Source organism: Sebastes umbrosus, chromosome 18 (genome assembly GCF_015220745.1).
Source record: "Sebastes umbrosus isolate fSebUmb1 chromosome 18, fSebUmb1.pri, whole genome shotgun sequence".
In the NCBI taxonomy this organism is placed as follows: Eukaryota; Metazoa; Chordata; class Actinopteri; order Perciformes; family Sebastidae; genus Sebastes; species Sebastes umbrosus.
Genome location: NC_051286.1, coordinates 24,343,529 through 24,355,594, shown reverse-complemented (window position 1 = coordinate 24,355,594; position 12,066 = coordinate 24,343,529). Strand labels below are relative to the sequence as shown.

The 12,066-nt window shown below is 39.4% G+C and overlaps 1 protein-coding gene and 1 long non-coding RNA gene across 7 annotated transcripts in view; one reads left to right on the top strand and one right to left on the bottom strand.

Moving 5' to 3' along the window:
• Positions 1–9,216, bottom strand: part of fynb (FYN proto-oncogene, Src family tyrosine kinase b) — a 99,715-nt gene extending 90,499 nt beyond the window's left edge. For 4 of the 6 annotated variants that reach the window (XM_037751583.1, XM_037751582.1, XM_037751581.1 and 1 more), the window contains exon 1: positions 9,003–9,216. The gene's annotated coding sequence lies outside the window, so the exon portion shown is untranslated. The remainder of the gene's footprint in view (positions 1–9,002) is intronic. The other 2 variants (XM_037751586.1, XM_037751587.1) reach the window with 2 other exon arrangements.
• Positions 6,959–7,391, top strand: LOC119477493. Its single transcript, XR_005204240.1, has 2 exons — positions 6,959–7,103; positions 7,291–7,391. It is a non-coding gene; the product is annotated as an uncharacterized LOC119477493 (long non-coding RNA).
• Positions 9,217–12,066: the final 2,850 nt, after the last annotated feature.

Here is a 12,066-nt window from a genome sequence, read left to right as displayed (position 1 = left end):
TGAGCGCAGAAGAGCAGCTGACTGCACTCCCGGTCCCAAACCTCTGAGCCAGGGCCATCTGACCCACCGCAAGCTCCGTGTGATGTCATCGACTGCTGTACAGGATTCTCCTGCTTTCTTCCCTGACTTTAAAAAGGGGACATATGCTCATTTTCAGGTTCACACTTGTATTTTGGGTTTCCACTAGGGCTGTCAATCGATTCAAATATTTAATCGCAATAAATCACACATTTTTTATCTGTTCAAAATGCACCTTAAAGGGAGATTTGTCAAGTATTTAATACTCTTATCAACATGGGAGTGGACCAATATGCTGCTTTATGCAAATGTGTGTATATATTTTTTATTGGAAATCAATTAACAACACTAAACAGTGACAGATATTGTCCATAAACCCTCACAGGTACTGCATTTTGCATAAAAAATATGCTCAAATCATAACATGGCAAACTGCAGCCCAACAGGCAACAACAGCTGTCAGTGTGTCAGTGTGCTGATTTGACTATGACTTGCCCCAAACTGCATGTTATTATCATAAAGTGGGCATGTCTGTAAAGGGGAGACTCGTGGGTACCCATAGAACCTATTTTCATTCACATATCTTGAGGTCAGAGGTCAAGGGACCCCTTTGAAAATGCCAAAATTTAGTGTAAGTTTGGAGCATTATTTAACCTTCTTCCTGACAAGCTAGTATGACATGGTTCCTTAGGTTTTCTAGTTTCATATGATACCAGTATCTTCACTCTAGCTTTAAAACTGAGCCCGCAACAACCTAAAAATCTCAAGTTGCGTTAATGCGTTAAAGAAAATAGTGGCGTTAAAATGAATATGCGTTATCGCGTTATTATTGCGTTAACTTTGACAGCCCTAGTAATTTTACATTGTGGTATTATTGATATATATATCATCATATGGTACCATTTCAGGAACATCAACTGAGAAAGTGTTTTTTGAATTAAGAATTGTTATAAATTGAATTGTGACCCCAAGAATCAAAATCAAATCGAATTGTGATACCGAAAGATTCACACCCCTAGCAGGTAGGCACTTGTAAAAGCACTGAAAAAATGAGTTGTTCATGATATGTCCCCTTTAACTAATGAGACGGGGTGGGGGCTACAATTTAATCATTCATGTGAGAACACTGGGTTTGTTTAAATAAATGAACTGAAAGATTGAGCTTTCCATACAGAGACTAACACACATGAACTCCACATGTATTTTGTTGGTTATGTTGGTTTCCACAGCATTCTGGTGGCTAAGCAATGCAGGCAATATATACATACTACCCTCTTACTAGTGGAAAAGCTCGCCACAGAAGTTTGGGAGCTGGTATGTCTGGTCAAGTACCTCACATCCGTTACAACAACAACAACATCGACCTTATTATTTCTAGGCACATGTAGGAGCTCCTACTCATCATCCAACTCTTCCATATTTTTTTTTCCAGCCGTGGGGTTATGTTGGGACAAACTTATATGGAACTATTGAAGCACTCCTATCAAATAAATCAAAAACTAGGGATGCACCATTTCCAACTTTTTTAGTCCCGATACCGATAGCGATACCTGGGCTTTGGGCATCGGCTGATACCGAGTACCGATCCCATACCGGTGTTTAATTACTAACCTGTACGCCTCACTGTGTGGAAGTGACTGGGATCATTCTTTTATGTGTAAGACAACAACAGTCTTGACTTAAACTTTGCTTTCCAAACTTTATAAAGCATAATGTAACAAATAAATACATAGATATACATTTACTGATATGTAAATGATAAATCATACACCACCAACTTGGTAAAAAAAAAATATAATACAAGTGTAAAACCTTTTTAATGCGGCAACAAATTAGTAAAGACTTAGAGATCAGCCCCATTGTCACGGATATCCGATCCATTAGTATTGGTTTATCCCTATCAAAAAACAGCCTGACAAAGGATTTAAAAACCGCGGGTCCAAATCTGAAAGAAATGACATGCTATACGTGCAATCCGCCACAGTATCATGTATGCCTGGCGTCGGCGAGAGGTGCCCGCACCAGCCTGCATAGAACACATAGGAGTACAGCCACAGGAGTATAAATCAGGCATAAGAAAGCTGTATATACTGCACATATACTCTGTTCTTATTTTAGCATTCTTTGCACTGCACTACTTGTACAGCACAATAGCAACCAGAACACAACCCTGTAGTTTTCAATAACAGTTTGACTACGACATAAACACTGTGCTGTTGTCTATTTTCATATAGTCCAAATTTATTTTTCACCCTGAAAGTAGTCATTTGGTCCACTCTAGCTTTTCATGGCGCTATCAATCGCATCTTACAATCTTCATCAGCAAAGTTTGCTCGTTGACATGGAGATAGCTCACATGTTATTAAGTGATTAAGTAATGAACTGTTGTTACATGACTAAAATTCCAGTTCCATGGCAACTGAGCAAACTCTATCAGATGATGAAGACCATGAGATGTGGTTGAAAGCTTTTTTGGTTGGGGTCAAACAGTGATATGTTTATTAGCTGTGTTTATTTGTATTTTAGTGTACTGATGACTCACCGCTGTCAAATTCATTGTTGACTGAAATACTTTATAGTCCTGAGTCCAGTTCATAATGGATTCATCTGCCAATTACTTTTCCAACTTTTCTGATTTTCCTTGATTAATAAATTAATTATTTGGCCTATAAAAGTTGCAGAAAATAATGAAAAATTTAAATAAAAATTGCTTGCTTTGTCCGTCCATCAGTGTAAAACCCAAATATATTGACTTTAGTTTCACAGAAGACTAAGATAACCATTTTGAGTAGCCAGTAAATGTGTGATGAATTATTAAAAAAAAAAAAAGTCAACTAATTGTTTCAGTCCTAAATGATTCGTAGAGCAAAAGAAAGCGAAGAAAAGACACTAAGTGGACCTTTGAACAAGAACTGAATGATATGAGAACATCATTTTTTAATTGGGATTTCTTTTTAGACCAATATTGTGATTCAGTATGTGATTTTTCTTTTTTAAAAGTACGTTATTCATTCATCAATCATTCATTCATCAAGCAAACATGCCACATATTTGCTGGTTCCTGCTTTATAAATGGCCAAATGGGTTTGGGCTGCGTTTTTGACAAGACAAGCAATTCAAATTATTAATTGCAGAATTAGCCCTGAATTTACATTTAATCCACATAACTACCAAACAAAGAATGTCTGTTTACTGTTGGGACAGTGTGTAATTCTTAACAGAGATCAACATAAAGTTGCAAAATGATGAAGGAGTAGAGCTTCACTATGGGCGCTGGCAGCTCTTTTGCAGCGGCTACTAGACTAAAGGGACCAGGTCCAAATGTTCCAAATGGTTCCAGAACACACACAGCGACAGCCACCAAAGTGACATTAGGAATGATGAAGTCGCTGTGAGCACACTTCACATATACACACTATACTTTATGCTACTTTCTCAGATTGCCGCTTAGAGCACATTGGGTTCACAATACAGTGATCAGTACAGTACATCAGAAGTGCACAGTGCAGCACACCTCATCCCCAGCATGAACCACAGCTACACAAAAGAGATGAGTGATGAGGGTCACATTCTGAGCAAGGTGCTCTCCAGGTTGAGTAGAGTAGAGACCTTGGGTCGGGAGCCTCAAGGGGTTTGCTTTTCTTATATAATATTAGCTGCATTATGCAGCTAAAGATAGAATATGTTCAGCTCTTCAAGACTAGAAATGCTTCAAAACCAAACACTCTGGGAAAAGATGTCCACACTGAGGACACAACCTGTAACGAGTGGTCACAAGTAGACACTGTCTCATTTTGAGGGTTCACGAGCCACAATGCTTGGAAATGTACTGTATGTACTAAGAAACAAACAGACATGCAACCAGACAGAAACCAGCCCTAGTTAGGACAAACATGTACTTGAATAGACAACAGGCAACAGTACAGTATGTGTGTGTCTTAAGAAACATGTTATTAGGTCTAGAAGGGCTCTGTACTTCATTCTTCAACATCCAACCAAAGAAAGTCACCTATTTTGACTCATCACTTTATGTTTGAGGAGCATTACCTAGTGCTGGGGAGAAAATAAACTACATTGGAGCAGAAGGAGAAAAAAGGATGTTTGAAAACTTCAGGACAGGTTTAGTCAAGTAAAAGACCAGCAGCAAAGGGGGCAACTGGCCTGGAGCCCCAGAGCTTCAGGACTACTACTGAATGTGTCAACTGGTTTGTGCTCAGAATGTGTTTGAGAATATGCACCATTGAACTATAATATCAGATGACACGGCCTTGGGGGCGGGGGGGTCCTGCTAGGGCTGCGCAATTAATCGAATTTCAATTACGATTTTGGCTTCCAGCGATTAGGAAAACATGATAATCAACATTAAACAATTATTGTACCGCATTCTGTTTCGCAATGACACTCTCGTTTTGTCTTATAAATCCAGCGAGCGCACCCCTTTCCTGTACAGTGGTGCGCTTTCGTCCTGTTCAGCGAGTCAGGGATGGAAGCTTGGTGGCGGCGGCTGTGTAGGAGGATCCCAACTCAACCCAATGCTGGCTGGCCCTCGCCGGGCGCATCACCTCCGTGGTGGTGCGCAGCGACCGGCTCTAGAGGCTGAAGCCTATTTTTGTATACTACTGTGTGAATTAAATACTTGACAAATGAAAAGTACTGAGTATTTTCTCATTTTAATAACTTGAGTACAAATGAACATAAACGAGTTTTAAGTAAAATTAGGGGCTGAACAATTTTGAAAAATATCAAATTACGATTATTTTGACTGATATTGCAATTGCGATATTACAGGGAATGATCCCTCTTACATCATTATCCTCATTTTCATTGATAATCAATGTGATTTTTGCAGGGATCTGTACCAAACAGAGATGTTTTCTTAAGCCTGCAGAATGTGATGTTTGGCCTCTGCAGGCCTCTTTGACAGCACCACAATATTTAACTTAAAATGGTATTTTTTACACACATTTCACCTTTAATAGATATTGTGCCCCCTGCGATTTGAAAATTGCAGTAGGCCATATTGCGATTTCAATAAAATTTTGATTAATTGTGCAGCTTTAAGTCAGATTATAGAGAAAAAATTAATAAATAAAGGCCTGGCCTATATTGTGATAGAAACAATAGAGACAAATATATACGATACACATTTTTATATTGTTTTGATGGTATATATTGTCATATTGCCCTGCTCTAGTCCGTGGCAGGCTGGTCGCTGCTGGAAGCCTGAAGGAGTTTCTGGTGAACTTGCGTGATTTCATCGGCTTTTGCGTGGAATCGGACCCGGTGGCACCGATGACACACATTAAGAATAACTATATAGAAATAGCCATTCTTCTAGCTGATGGTCTCGTTGGTTTATGTAGGTCATATAGAGGCATCAGTATTACATTGAGACTGTTTCATAACCAGTTAAAAGTTCCTCACAGTAACTTAAAGTAATCCAGTAATGGACAAAAAACAAAAGTCCATGACATCAAAAACCAGATCGCAGTTTTAAAGTTAATTATTGGGGCTAAATTACTAGAGCAACTGGTACACGTCTACTACTGCTTTAGCTCTCCTGTGTCTTACTGTCCTAACGTCCTCACCTCTGTGTGATTACCTGCCGGATCAGGTCTCTCCTGCCAACACAAAGTATCTGTGTGTCAGTCAGTGACGGGGGTGAACTGTGATTAAGAACGCGGTGCTTTGGCAGCGTTTCACCGAGCTGTTTAAATCTGTCTGTCTAACTGAGCCCACATGCTAAACACAAGGGACTCTCATCAGTGATAGCGAGCAAGCCTCCTCCTATTGTACAGCGCTGATAATAAAAAAAGGAGCAGCCCTTAACTCATAACTCATCCTGACGGGAGCAATTCTTTCTTTCTGCAAAAAGCCACGAGTCAGACAGACGGGGGATATCTGCAATACAGAACTTCACTGCAAAAATAGCAGATTTAGCACCAACATGGATGTAAAGATTTTATTATTTGAAAATTGTAATTTTTCGGGTTGTCAAGGTTTCATTTTAACGGCACTATTTCTTTAACGCAACTCGCGATTTTTCGGTCGTAGCGGGCTTAGCTTTAAAGCTTGAGATGATTAGGATTTGTATAATCCAGATCTTCAGACCTTGAGAACGTGATCTGCTCTCACTACATATACTATACAGCTTCTACAAAAAACATGATATTTCAGAAAGCCCGCTGGTTCCTTGGTTTCCAAGACTACAGAGATTATCCCTGCAGCCTGGGGACGGATCCATCCTTTACAGCCTTACATCATATGTTGTGCTTCCATACGCTGCACCTGCAACACCTGAACTCTGCGAGCTATAACATCACACGGTTGTAAAACAGGCAGCTTTGTCTTCTTGGTGCAGAAATCTAACACTGAGTGGAGTAAGAAGCGAGCCGTCTGCCAGCTGCTAGCACTGCTCAAAAAAAAAACAAGGAAGCTGGCTCTCTGAAAATAGGGATAATAGTACTTCTACAGCAACAGAAAGCAGAGGAAATTACAACTCCACACATTTCACTGTATCGCTTCCAGTTTCTGCAGTTTTCCCTTGAGGGCCACCTGAAATAAATTCATTACAAGTGGCACTTCGTGCTGTCTGTCGCATGTTGTAAATAGAGGCTGCTTCATTAAGAAACACTTCTTAAGAGGGAGAAATGCTGATGTAAGAGAGAAACTGTCGGTTGCCTAATGGCAGCGGCCGACAATATAATCAATTACACTAATTTTGTGGCGTGTGTTGAACAAATGGCTGTGGTTCAGACATGGTTTTATAGGCCGAAGGAAGGGATGGAGGGATGCACGTCATTGTTTTAAAAGGTGAGAGAGGTGATAAGAGCAATTAACCCCAATTACCAAAGGACAGGAGGGAGGAACCTCCCATACATGAGGAGGAAGAGGGCTGTCATCATAGGAAGGTATTCATATCCAGGCCATTAAATAGGCGTCATCAGTCGCTATAGGCACCATAGATGTGGTTCAGTAGTGGCCTACTATGTTGTAAAACTGAAATTTAAAAGCATCATGGTCTAATATGTTGTGAAACTGAATAAAACGTTACATTTTGAGCACAAACAAAAAGGCTTCTTTAGGTTTAAGTAACAAAACTAAATCTTATTTAGGTTTAGGCAATGAAACTACAACTTCACTTCTTTAGGTTTAGACAATGAAACTACAACTTCACTTCTTTAGGTTTAGACAATGAAACTACAACTTCACTTCTTTAGGTTTAGGCAACAAAACTAAAACTTATTTAGGTTTAGGCAACAAAACAGTTAGGTTCAGTCAATAAAACTACATCTTATTTTGGTATAGGCAACACAACTACAACTTCTTTAGGTTTAGGCAATAAAACTACAACTTCTTTAGGTTTAGGCTAACAAAACATTTGACTACTTGACATTGTTGGTTCCACACAAGGATGCAAACTCCGGTCTCCTGGGTGAAAACCCTGTGTTTTGTGTCCCATCCACATCCTTGACCTCCATACCTTGTGGAGTTTCACACTGTATATATTACAGCGTCTGACTTCCTCTTCTGCTCCTGTCATAATTACTACGGTCGCTACTAGAGGTCGCTCTCATGTTTTTTTTATACCATCTTTCGGTGATCTACCATGTGAATAGATGTTAAAACAGACATCCATGCGACACCTTCCCCATGTGGAGGAATGCAACCTGGTCCTCAAAGTTAACTGAGCACTGTGTTTCCCTACTGCATGCAGAAGAGCCTAAATGCATCCCAGATGAGAGAGAGCCAACTCTCAATCATGTAAGGTTGTGTCCTTCATCTGACTCCACTGAGCATCAATAGGAGATGCTGGGGATGACGGTGGTGATGGTGGTGGTGGTAAACAACCGAGCAGAGGAGCTAGAACCAATACTTCAAGATGCTTTGAGGGCTAAACGCCTCCTGTGTGATAACAAACACAGCGTTTTTCCTTCTGTTTGACCGTGGATAACCTAGGTGTGTAACGTTAATTAGCTTCCGGTGCTGTTTCTTCGGTCCAGTTACACAGGCCAGATGTGTGTCGGCTATATATCACTGAATACACACACTGTCTATACTACAGTGCCTGACTTCCGCTTCTGCTCCTGTCATAATTACTACAGTCGCTAGAATTCGCTGTCATGTTCTTTTATACCATCTTTCGGGGATCTACCATTTGAATAGATGATAAAACCTACCAATGGGTGCAGTAGGCCCTTATTGACACACATCTATGGGGTTTACAGCAACTGATAACGCCTATTATCCTCAACACAATGCAAATATATCTGACTTGAAGAATGCAAAGTGTTTAAACACCATGTCATCCTCCAGAAATCCCATCCAAACATCAGGAAAGACACGACAGCTTTATCAAAGTGATGCCAACACACATCCAACAACACCTTCCCATGTGGAGGAATGCAACCTGGTCCTTTAAAGTTAACTGAGCGCTGTGTTTCCCTACTGCATGCAGAAGAGCCTAAATGCATCCCAGATGAGAGAGTCAATCATGTGAGGTTGTGTCCTTCATCTGACTCCAGTGAGCATCAAGAGGAGATGCTGGGGATGATGATGATGATGATGATGATGGTGGTGGTCATGGTAAACAACCGAGCAGAGGGACTAGAACCAATGCGTCAAGATGCTCTGAGGGCTAAACGCCTCATGTGTGATAACAAACAGTCTGACCGTGGAGATAACCTGGTTGTCTAACATTAATTAGCTTCCGGTGCTGTTTCTTCACTCCAGTCACACAGGCTGGATGTGTGTAGGCTATGTGTCACTGAATACACACACTGTCTCTCACATTAAAACCAGCCGACCAGCGTCACCCACACAGCCTTTTTCCATAAAGCTACCTTGGAGAAACGTGTAGCTAGCTAAGCTGCTAACACCTTTACGTTGAAGACATGTCAATAATAACAACAACGCCTGGAGAGAATAAATCAAAGTTCAGTCATTCCGCTACAGACACACAGTCCAGAGGAAAACAGTCTTACCAGGTCAACAGCGTGTAATAATCCGCAGCTCTAATAGTCCATAGCTCGTAGTGATGAAGTGGTTTGACAGGAGACAGACTGAGCTGCTGCTGCTGTGTCCCTGGTGTCTCCGTGCTGCTGCTCGCTGTAGCCGCCCCGCTGCGTGTGATGGCGTTAGTTAGTTACCGTTCGCTCTGCAGGGCCACAATGAGACTACTGCTGCCTTCACGGGCTGTCGGAAATATCACAATGAGGCAGGAGTACTCACCCTTTATAGCTCAGGGGTCTGCAACATGCGTCTCTTCAGCTCCTCTCCAGTGGCTCCCTGTGGATTTATAAACATGGAAATGAAGAACTGTTTTTTGTTTACATTTTCATTTTTATTCATCATTGTTGTAGGTCTAATGTAAAATGGTACAACAGAGTTTTAGGGCCGCATTGAGGAAAAAAATAAATCTGAGATTTAGAGAATAAAGTCATATTATAAAGTAGTAATTTTACATGTTATTTTCTTTTTTTCTCGTAAAGTTATGACTTTATTCTCATAATATTAGAACTTTATTCTCGTAAAGTTATGACTTTATTCTCATAATATTAGAACTTTATTCTCGTAAAGTTATGACTTTATTCTCATAATATTATGACTTTTTTCTCGTAATATTCTGACTTTATTCTCATAATATTATGACTTTATTCTCATAATATTATGACTTTATTCTCATAATATTATGACTTTATTCTCGTAATATTACGATTTTTTTTCTCGTAATATTATAACTTTATTCTCATAATATTATGACTTTATTCTCTTAAAGTTATGACTTTATTCTCATAATATTAGAACTTTATTCTCGTAAAGGTATGACTTTATTCTCATAATATTAGAACTTTATTCTCGTAAAGGTATGACTTTATTCTCATAATATTATGACTTTATTCTCGTAATATTACGATTTTTTTCTCCTAATGTTATGACTTTATTCTGTAAATCTCAGATGTTTTTCCCCTCAGTGTGGCCCTAATACTCCGTAGTACATTGTCTCTTTGGCCCTCGCTGCATTAGACTTATATACTATATACTTAGATTATAAACTGTTACCTATTATCACAATGATCAAATGTTTTGTGGCTCCAGACAGATTTATTTTGTATTACTTTTTGCCTAAATTGGCTCTTTTGACAGTAAAGGTTGCTGACCCCTGACCTACAGGAACCAACGAAAAGGTTACATAGAAGATTTATGTGAGGAAATAAGACAGGGAATATTGTTGTTGTAGTCGAGCTTTCAAATGCGATGTTTAAAGGACAAAGGACACAAAAGTTGTGATAATGATTTATTACCTGATTTCACTAAACTGCAGCCCATATGCTCACATTGGTATTCCATGTGACACGAATTGTTCCCATTATATATCTCAATTATTATGTGTTTTCAAAAATTAAACAACTGATAAATAAAGTATTATTACTTTTATTACTTTTCTTTGCTTTTATTACCACACTTGATCGTCCTGGCAACTGAGAATCCAGAGCTTTTCAGAAGCAAGTGAAGCGCGCATAACGGACCCCGGTCCTTCGACTGGCGGGATGCTCGTCCAATCAGAGGACAGCGGAGGGTAGTGGGTGGGCGGGACATAGATGGTTGTGGTAAATGTGTGTAAACAGATTTCTCTGATTAAGATGTCTAGTTAACGTAGACTTTATACAGATGTCACAGCAAAAATAATGGATCCTAGACTTTTATTAGCATTTAGAGGCTTAATAACACAGGGGATAGAAAAAAAATATATGTGTAATTAGGTCTCAATAAAAAATATAGTAACATAGAAACTACCTTTTACATTGATGGCAAAATTTCTGAAAGTTCTAAATGCAATTTTTGTAATAGGTGACTGATGACCTGCCATGTATCTGTTAGACTTCTAATGAAGTGATAAACAGCTGTTTGAGCTGCAGTCCATGTTTAGTTTTTTAACTTTACGTTGGAGCTCCATCTTCTGTCTACATGTAGAACAGCACTCTAATGCCAGACACTGCTCAACACTCACTTTATAACTTATTTATCCATTTTCCTTCAGTTGTTATATGGTTGTGAACTGTAATGAGCTGAAAGATGTGTGTGTGGTGATGTGTGTATTTGCTAAAATATTGGGGCATCTACTTTGGAGAGGTTCCTCCATGGTCAGAGCAACATAAAACAGAATAAATGGAAATGGAGTTGTTTTTTCCACATTTTTTTGTTTTTGTTTGCTTATGTTTAATTATGTTATAGTGGCTTAAAGAGCTGCTGATCGTATACACAAGTCAAGTCAATTTGTAAAATATTACAAATCACAAATTTGCCTCAGCAGGAGTTACAATCTGTACAGGATACGACACCCTCTGCCCTTTGACCCTCGATTCAGATAAGGAAAAACTCCCCAAATAAACCCCTTCAATGGGGAAACATGGAAGAAACATCAGGAAGAACAACTGAGGAGAGATCCCTCTCCCAGGACGGAGACGTGCAATAGATGTCGTGTACAGAATAGACCAACATAAGATAAACTTACAACATAGACAATCCATATGACAGAAATGATACATAGCATGTGAACATACACTATACCAAGTCTGTGTTTCAGTGTTGTACTGATATATCTTGGTGTAACTGCTTTTTCAGGGGCACTTTTTTAGAATAAAACACAAAGTATTAATTATATATACTGCTGTATGCTGATGTCTTTTAGAGCTGTCAGTAAGTGAAAATATATGAGACGAGTCTGCAACCACCAATAGACAACCAAGGGCTGTGGGCTCACTGATCTGTAGGCCTTTTCCACAACAGACTTTTTGACATACCATAGCAGGGAAAGTTACAACAGCGACATCAATAATAATGACTGCATTCCATTTAAGTGACAGAGTTGAATGCTCTTGGTATTGTGTGTGCTGTCTCACTGGAATGACGAACTGAGCCGTCGTGATTGTTATTTGGGTTAGGGTAACTTCACAATAAGATGCCTGAGGAAACGTCTCAACAAACTTAAGACACAGCTGGAAACACTTTTTTTAGGAATGAAATCGTAAAAATCGCTGCTGAAAT